Source organism: Triticum dicoccoides, chromosome 6B (genome assembly GCF_002162155.2).
Source record: "Triticum dicoccoides isolate Atlit2015 ecotype Zavitan chromosome 6B, WEW_v2.0, whole genome shotgun sequence".
In the NCBI taxonomy this organism is placed as follows: Eukaryota; Viridiplantae; Streptophyta; class Magnoliopsida; order Poales; family Poaceae; genus Triticum; species Triticum dicoccoides.
In genome coordinates, this window is record NC_041391.1 from 723,162,709 (window position 1) to 723,172,413 (window position 9,705).

Sequence of the window (9,705 nt, forward strand, 5' to 3'; positions counted from 1 at the left end):
TGTGGGCCGATTCTGATCTGTTTCTTGGACTATTAGTCAGTTTTGGGGTCTCGAAGTGAATTCCACGATTGACGAACCCCGGGGTGCGTCTACGTGTCGGTCATCAACACTCGCGTTTTTGGTCGATTGTGACCCGTTTCCTGGTCAATTACTCACTGTTTTGGCGTCCCGTAGTGATTTCCATAGTTATTGAACCCCAAGGTGCACTTACGTGTCGGTCATCATCAATCGCAGTTTTGTCCGATTCTGGCCCGTTTCATGGACTATTATTCACTATTTTGGGGTCCCGGAGTAACTTCGACGATTGAAAAACCCCGGGGTGCGTCATTGTGTCGATCATCAACACTCTCGTTTTTTGTCTATTTTGACCCGTTTCGTGGACTATTACTCACCGTTTTGGGGCCCCATAGCGATTTCCATAGTTGTTGAACCCCAAGGTGCACCTATGTGCCGGTCATCAATACTCGCACTTTTGGCCGATTCTGGACCGTTTCATGGACTATTACTCACTGTTTGGGGTCCCGGAGTGATTTCCACGATTGACGAACCCCGGGGTGCATATACGTGTCGGTCATCAACACTCGCGGTTTTTGGTGATACTGACCTGTTTCATGGACTATTAATCACCATTTTGGAGTCCCGGAGCGATTTCCATGGTTGTCAAATCCCAAGGAGTGCTTACGTGTTGGTCGTCCGGACTCGCAGTGTGGGCCGATTCCGATCCGTTTCTTGGACTATTACTCAGTTTTGGGGTCTCGAAGTGAATTCCACGATTGATGAAACCCGGGGTGCGTCTACGTGGCTGTCACCAACACTCGCGTTTTTGGTCGATTATGGCCCGTTTCATGGTCTATTACTCACCGTTTTGGGGTCCTGTAGTGATTTCCATAGTTATTGAACCCCAAGGTGCACTTATGTGTCGGTCATCAACACCTGCATTTTTTGTCGATTGTGACCCGTTTCGTGGACTATTACTCACCGTTTGGGGGCCCCGTAGTGTTTTCCATAGTTGTTGAACCCCAAGGTGCACTTACGTGTCAGTCATCAACAATCGCAGTTTTGGCCGATTCTGGCCGTTTCATGGACTATTACTCACTATTTTGGGGTCCCGGAGTAATTTCAATGATTGACGAACCCCGGGGTGCGTCATTGTGTCGGTTATCAACACTCTCGTTTTTTGTCGATTCTGACCCGTTTCATGGACTAATACTCACCGTTTTGGGGCCCCATAGCGATTTCCACAGTTGTTGAACCCCAAGGTGCACTTACGTGCCGGTCATCAATACTCGCACTTTTGGCCGATTCTGGCCCATTACATGGACTATTACTCACTGTTTGGGGTCCCGTAGTGATTTCCACGATTGACGAACCCCTGGGTGCATATATGTGTCGGTCATCAACACTCGCGGTTTTTGGTGATTCTAACCTGTTACATGGACTATTAATCACCATTTTGGAGTCCCGGAGCGATTTCCATGGTTGTCGAATCCCAAGGAGTGCTTACGTGTTGGTCGTCCGGACTTGGAGTGTGGGCCGATTCTGATCCGTTTCTTGGACTATTACTCAGTTTTGGGGTCTCGAAGTGAATTCCATGATTGACAAAACCCGGGGTGCGTCTACGTGTCTGTCATCAACACTCGCGTTTTTGGTCGATTGTGACCCATTTCATGGTCTATTACTCACCGTTTTGGGGTCCCGTAGTGATTTCCATAGTTATTGAACCCCAAGGTGCACTTATGTGTCAGTCATGAACACTCGCAGTTTGGCCGATTCTGGCCCATTTCATGGACTATTACTCACTGTTTTGGGGTCCCTGACTGATTTCAGCGCTTGACGAACCCCGGGGTGCGTCTACGTGTCGGTCATCAACACTCGCGGTTTTGGCGATTCTGACCCGTTTCGTGGACTATTAATTATTGTTTGGGTGTCCTAGAGCGATTTGCATGGTTGTCTAATCCCAAGGAGTGCTTACGTGTTGGTTGTCAAGACTCGTAGTTTTGGATGATTCTGACCCGTTTCTTGTACTATTACTCTGTTTCGGGGTCTTGAAGTGATTTCCACGATTGACGAACCCCAGGGTGTGTGTACGTTTCGGTCATCAACACTCGCGGTTTTTGTCGATGGTGACCCGTTTCGTGGACTATTACTCACCGTTTTGGGGTCCCGTAGCGATTTCCATAGTTGTTGAACCCCAAGGTGGACTTACATGCCGGTCATCAACACCCAAATTTTTTGTCGATTGTGACTCGTTTCGTGGACTATTACTCACCATTTTGGGGTCCCATATTGTTTTCCATAGTTGTTGAACCCCAAGGTGCACTTACATGTTAGTCATCAACAATCGCAGTTTTGGCCGATTCTGGCCCGTTTCATGGACTATTACTCACTATTTTGGGGTCCCGGAGTAATTTCTACGATTGACGAACCCCGGGGTGCATCATTGTGTTGGTCATCAACACTCTCGTTTTTTGTCGATTTTGACCCGTTTCGTGGACTATTACTCACCATTTTGGGGCCCCATAGCGATTTCCATAGTTGTTGAACCCCAAGGTGCACTTACGTGCCGGTCATCAATACTCGCACTTTTGGTCGATTCTGGCCCGTTACATGGACTATTACTCACTGTTTGGGGACCCGGAGTGATTTCCACGATTAACGAACCCCGGGGTGCATATATGTGTCGGTCATCAACACTCGCGGTTTTTGGTGATTCTGACCTGTTTCATGGACTATTAATCACCATTTTGGAGTCCCGGAGCGATTTCCATGGTTGTCGAATCCCAAGGAGTGCTTACGTGTTGGTCGTCCGGACTCGCAGTGTGGGCCGATTCTGATCCGTTTCTTGGACTATTACTCAGTTTTGGGGTCTCGAAGTGAATTCCACAATTGAAAAACCCCAAGGTGCAATTACATGTCGGTCATCAACACTCGCGTTTTTGGTCGACTGTGACCCGTTTTGGGGTCCCGTAGCGATTTCCATAGTTGTTGAACCCCAAGGTGGACTTACATGTCGGTCATCAACACCCAAATTTTTTGTCGATTGTGACCCGTTTCGTGGACTATTACTCACCGTTTTGGGGTCCCATAGTGTTTTCCATAGTTGTTGAACCCCAAGGTGCACTTACGTGTCAGTCATCAACAATCGCAGTTTTGGCCGATTCTGGCCCATTTCATGGACTATTACTCACTATTTTGGGGTCCCGGAGTAATTTCGACGATTGACGAACCCCGGAGTGCGTCATTGTGTTGGTCATCAACACTCTCGTTTTTTGTCGATTCTGACCCGTTTCGTGGACTTTTACTCACCATTGCCCCAGAGCGATTTCCATAGTTGTTGAACCCCAAGGTGCACTTACATGCCGGTCATCAATACTCGCACTTTTGGCCGATTCTGGCCCGTTACATGGACTATTACTCACTGTTTGGGGACCCGGAGTGATTTCCACGATTGACGAACCCCGGGGTGCATATATGTGTCGGTCATCAACACTCACGGTTTTTGGTGATTCTGACCTGTTTCATGGACTATTAATCACCATTTTGGAGTCCCGGAGCGATTTCCATGGTTGTCGAATCCCAAGGAGTGCTTACGTGTTGGTCGTCCGGACTCGCAGTGTGGGCCGATTCTGATCCGTTTCTTAGACTATTACTCAGTTTTGGGGTCTCGAAGTGAATTCCACGATTGACGAACCCCGGGGTGCGTCTACGTGTCGGTCATCAACACTCGCGTTTTTGGTCGACTGTGACCCGTTTCATGGTCTATTACTCACCGTTTTGGGGTCCCGTAGTGATTTCCATAGTTATTGAACCCCAAGGTGCACTTACGTGTCGGTCATCAACACTCGTAGTTTTGGCCGATTCTGGCCCATTTCGTGGACTATTACTCACTGTTTTGGGGCCCCATAGCGATTTCCATAGTTGTTGAACCCCAAGGTGCACTTATGTGCCGGTCATCAATAGTCGCACTTTTGGCCGATTCTGGCCCGTTACATGGACTATTACTCACTGTTTGGGGTCCCAGAGTGATTTCCATGATTGACGAACCCCTGGGTGCATATATGTGTCGGTCATCAACACTCTCGGTTTTTGGTGATTCTGACCTGTTTCATGGACTATTAATCACCATTTTGGAGTCCCGGAGCGATTTCCATGGTTGTCAAATCCCAAGGAGTGCTTACGTGTTGGTCGTCCGGACTCGCAGTGTGGGCCGATTCTGATCCGTTTCTTGGACTATTACTCAGTTTTGGGGTCTCGAAGTGAATTCCACGATTGATGAAACCCGGGGTGCGTCTACGTGTCTGTCACCAACACTCGCGTTTTTGGTCGATTATGGCCCGTTTCATGGTCTATTACTCACCGTTTTGGGGTCCTGTAGTGATTTCCATAGTTATTGAACCCCAAGGTGCACTTATGTGTCGGTCATCAACACCTGCATTTTTTGTCGATTGTGACCCGTTTCGTGGACTATTACTCACCGTTTTGGGGCCCCGTAGTGTTTTCCATAGTTGTTGAACCCCAAGGTGCACTTACGTGTCAGTCATCAACAATCGCAGTTTTGGCCGATTCTGGCCGTTTCATGGACTATTACTCACTATTTTGGGGTCCCGGAGTAATTTCAATGATTGACGAACCCCGGGGTGCGTCATTGTGTCGGTTATCAACACTCTCGTTTTTTGTCGATTCTGACCCGTTTCATGGACTAATACTCACCGTTTTGGGGCCCCATAGCGATTTCCACAGTTGTTGAACCCCAAGGTGCACTTACGTGTCGGTCTTCAATACTCGCACTTTTGGCCAATTCTGGCCCATTACATGGACTATTACTCACTGTTTGGGGTCCCGGAGTGATTTCCACGATTGACGAACCCCTGGGTGCATATATGTGTCGGTCATCAACACTCGCGGTTTTTGGTGATTCTGACCTGTTACATGGACTATTAATCACCATTTTGGAGTCCCGGAGCGATTTCCATGGTTGTCGAATCCCAAGGAGTGCTTACGTGTTGGTCGTCCGGACTCGGAGTGTGGGCCGATTCTGATCCGTTTCTTGGACTATTACTCAGTTTTGGGGTCTCGAAGTGAATTCCATGATTGACGAAACCCGGGGTGCGTCTACGTGTCTGTCATCAACACTCGCGTTTTTGGTCGATTGTGACCCATTTCATGGTCTATTACTCACCGTTTTGGGGTCCCGTAGTGATTTCCATAGTTATTGAACCCCAAGGTGCACTTATGTGTCAGTCATGAACACTCGCAGTTTGGCCGATTCTGGCCCATTTCATGGACTATTACTCACTGTTTTGGGGTCCCTGACTGATTTCAGCGCTTGACGAACCCCGGGGTGCGTCTACGTGTCGGTCATCAACACCCGCGGTTTTGCCGATTCTGACCCGTTTCGTGGACTATTAATTATTGTTTGGGTGTCCTAGAGCGATTTCCATGGTTGTCGAATCCCAAGGAGTGCTTACGTGTTGGTTGTCAAGACTCGTAGTTTTGGATGATTCTGACCCGTTTCTTGTACTATTACTCTGTTTCGGGGTCTTGAAGTGATTTCCATGATTGACGAACCCCAGGGTGTGTGTACGTTTCGGTCATCAACACTCGCGGTTTTTGTCGATGGTGACCCGTTTCGTGGACTATTACTCACCGTTTTGGGGTCCCGTAGCGATTTCCATAGTTGTTGAACCCCAAGGTGGACTTACATGTCGGTCATCAACACCCAAATTTTTTGTCGATTGTGACTCGTTTCGTGGACTATTACTCACCGTTTTGGGGTCCCATAGTGTTTTCCATAGTTGTTGAACCCCAAGGTGCACTTACATGTCAGTCATCAACAATCGCAGTTTTGGCCGATTCTGGCCCGTTTCATGGACTATTACTCACTATTTTGGGGTCCCGGAGTAATTTCTACGATTGACGAACCCCGGGGTGCATCATTGTGTTGGTCATCAACACTCTCGTTTTTTGTCGATTCTGACCCGTTTGGTGGACTATTACTCACCATTTTGGGGCCCCATAGCGATTTCCATAGTTGTTGAACCCCAAGGTGCACTTACGTGCCGGTCATCAATACTCGTACTTTTGGCCGATTCTGGCCCGTTACATGGACTATTACTCACTGTTTGGGGACCCGGAGTGATTTCCACGATTGACGAACCCCGGGGTGCATATATGTGTCGGTCATCAACACTCGCGGTTTTTGGTGATTCTGACCTGTTTCATGGACTATTAATCACCATTTGGAGTCCCGGAGCGATTTCCATGGTTGTCGAATCCCAAGGAGTGCTTACGTGTTGGTCGTCCGGACTCGCAGTGTGGACCGATTCTGACCCGTTTCTTGGACTATTACTCAGTTTTGGGGTCTCGAAGTGAATTCCACAATTGACAAACCCCAAGGTGCAATTACATGTCGGTCATCAACACTCGCTTTTTTGGTCGACTGTGACCCGTTTTGGGGTCCCGTAGCGATTTCCATAGTTGTTGAACCCCAAGGTGGACTTACATGTCGGTCATCAACACCCAAATTTTTTGTCGTTTGTGACCCGTTTCGTGGACTATTACTAACCGTTTTGGGGTCCCATAGTGTTTTCCATAGTTTTTGAACCCCAAGGTGCACTTACGTGTCAGTCATCAACAATCGTAGTTTTGGCCGATTCTGGCCCGTTTCATGGACTATTACTCACTATTTTGGGGTCCCGGAGTAATTTCGACGATTGACGAACCCCGGAGTGCGTCATTGTGTTGGTCATCAACACTCTCGTTTTTTGTCGATTCTGACCCGTTTCGTGGACTTTTACTCACCATTGCCCCATAGCGATTTCCATAGTTGTTGAACCCCCAGGTGCACTTACATGCCGGTCATCAATACTCGCACTTTTGGCCGATTCTGGCCCGTTACATTGACTATTACTCACTGTTTGGGGACCCGGAGTGATTTCCACGATTGACGAACCCCGGGGTGCATATATGTGTCGGTCATCAACACTCGCGGTTTTTGGTGATTCTGACCTGTTTCATGGACTATTAATCACCATTTTGGAGTCCCGGAGCGATTTCCATGGTTGTCGAATCCCAAGGAGTGCTTACGTGTTGGTCGTCCGGACTCGCAGTGTGGGCCGATTCTGATCCGTTTCTTAGACTATTACTCAGTTTTGGGGTCTCGAAGTGAATTCCACGATTGACGAACCCCGGGGTGCGTCTACGTGTCGGTCATCAACACTCGCGTTTTTGGTCGACTGTGACCCGTTTCATGGTCTATTACTCACCGTTTTGGGGTCCCGTAGTGATTTCCATAGTTATTGAACCCCAAGGTGCACTTACGTGTCGGTCATCAACACTCGTAGTTTTGGCCGATTCTGGCCCATTTTGTGGACTATTACTCACCGTTTTGGGGCCCCATAGCAATTTCCATAGTTGTTGAACCCCAAGGTGCACTTATGTGCCGGTCATCAATAGTCGCACTTTTGGCCGATTCTGGCCCGTTACATGGACTATTACTCACTGTTTGGGGTCCCAGAGTGATTTCCATGATTGACGAACCCCTGGGTGCATATATGTGTCGGTCATCAACACTCTCGGTTTTTGGTGATTCTGACCTGTTTCATGGACTATTAATCACCATTTTGGAGTCCCGGAGCGATTTCCATGGTTGTCAAATCCCAAGGAGTGCTTACGTGTTGGTCGTCCGGACTCGCAGTGTGGGCCGATTCTGATCCGTTTCTTGGACTATTACTCAGTTTTGGGGTCTCGAAGTGAATTCCACGATTGATGAAACTCGGGGTGCGTCTACGTGTCTGTCACCAACACTCGTGTTTTTGGTCGATTATGGCCCGTTTCATGGTCTATTACTCACCATTTTGGGGTCCTGTAGTGATTTCCATAGTTATTGAACCCCAAGGTGCACTTATGTGTCGGTCATCAACACCTGCATTTTTTGTCGATTGTGACCCGTTTCGTGGACTATTACTCACCGTTTTGGGGCCCCGTAGTGTTTTCCATAGTTGTTGAACCCCAAGGTGCACTTACGTGTCAGTCATCAAAAATCACAGTTTTGGCTGATTCTGGCCGTTTCATGGACTATTACTCACTATTTTGGGGTCCCGGAGTAATTTCAATGATTGACGAACCCCGGGGTGCATCATTGTGTCGGTTATCAACACTCTCGTTTTTTGTCGATTCTGACCCGTTTCATGGACTAATACTCACCGTTTTGGGGCCCCATAGCGATTTCCACAGTTGTTGAACCCCAAGGTGCACTTACGTGTCGGTCATCAATACTCGCACTTTTGGCCGATTCTGGCCCATTACATGGACTATTACTCACTGTTTGGGGTCCCGGAGTGATTTCCACGGTTGACGAACCCCTGGGTGCATATATGTGTCGGTCATCAACACTCGTGGTTTTTGGTGATTCTGACCTGTTACATGGACTATTAATCACCATTTTGGAGTCCCGGAGCGATTTCCATGGTTGTCGAATCCCAAGGAGTGCTTACGTGTTGGTCGTCCGGACTCGGAGTGTGGGCCGATTCTGATCCGTTTCTTGGACTATTACTCAGTTTTGGGGTCTCGAAGTGAATTCCATGATTCACGAAACCCGGGGTGCGTCTACGTGTCTGTCATCAACACTCGCATTTTTGGTCGATTGTGACCCATTTCATGGTCTATTACTCACCGTTTTGGGGTCCCGTAGTGATTTCCATAGTTATTGAACCCCAAGGTGCACTTATGTGTCAGTCATGAACACTCGCAGTTTGGCCGATTCTGGCCCATTTCATGGACTATTACTCACTGTTTTGGGGTCCCTGACTGATTTCAGCGCTTGACGAACCCCGGGGTGCGTCTACGTGTCGGTCATCAACACTCGCGGTTTTGGCGATTCTGACCCGTTTCGTGGACTATTAATTATTGTTTGGGTGTCCTAGAGCGATTTCCATGGTTGTCGAATCCCAAGGAGTGCTTACGTGTTGGTTGTCAAGACTCGTAGTTTTGGATGATTCTGACCCGTTTCTTGTACTATTACTCTATTTCGGGGTCTTGAAGTGATTTCCACGATTGACGAACCCCAGGGTGTGTGTACGTTTCGGTCATCAACACTCGCGGTTTTTGTCGATGGTGACCCGTTTCGTGGACTATTACTCACCGTTTTGGGGCCCCGTAGCGATTTCCATAGTTGTTGAACCCCAAGGTGGACTTACATGTCGGTCATCAACACCCAAATTTTTTGTCGATTGTGACTCGTTTCGTGGACTATTACTCACCGTTTTGGGGTCCCATAGTGTTTTCCATAGTTGTTGAACCCCAAGGTGCACTTACATGTCAGTCATCAACAATCGCAGTTTTGGCCGATTCTGGCCCGTTTCATGGACTATTACTCACTATTTTGGGGTCCCGGAGTAATTTCTACGATTGACGAACCCCGGGGTGCATCATTGTGTTGGTCATCAACACTCTCGTTTTTTGTCGATTCTGACCTGTTTCGTGGACTATTACTCACCATTTTGGGGCCCCATAGCGATTTCCATAGTTGTTGAACCCCAAGGTGCACTTACGTGCCGGTCATCAATACTCGCACTTTTGGCCGATTCTGGCCCGTTACATGGACTATTACTCACTGTTTGGGGACCCGGAGTGATTTCCACGATTGACGAACCCCGGGGTGCATATATGTGTCGGTCATCAACACTCGCGGTTTTTGGTGATTCT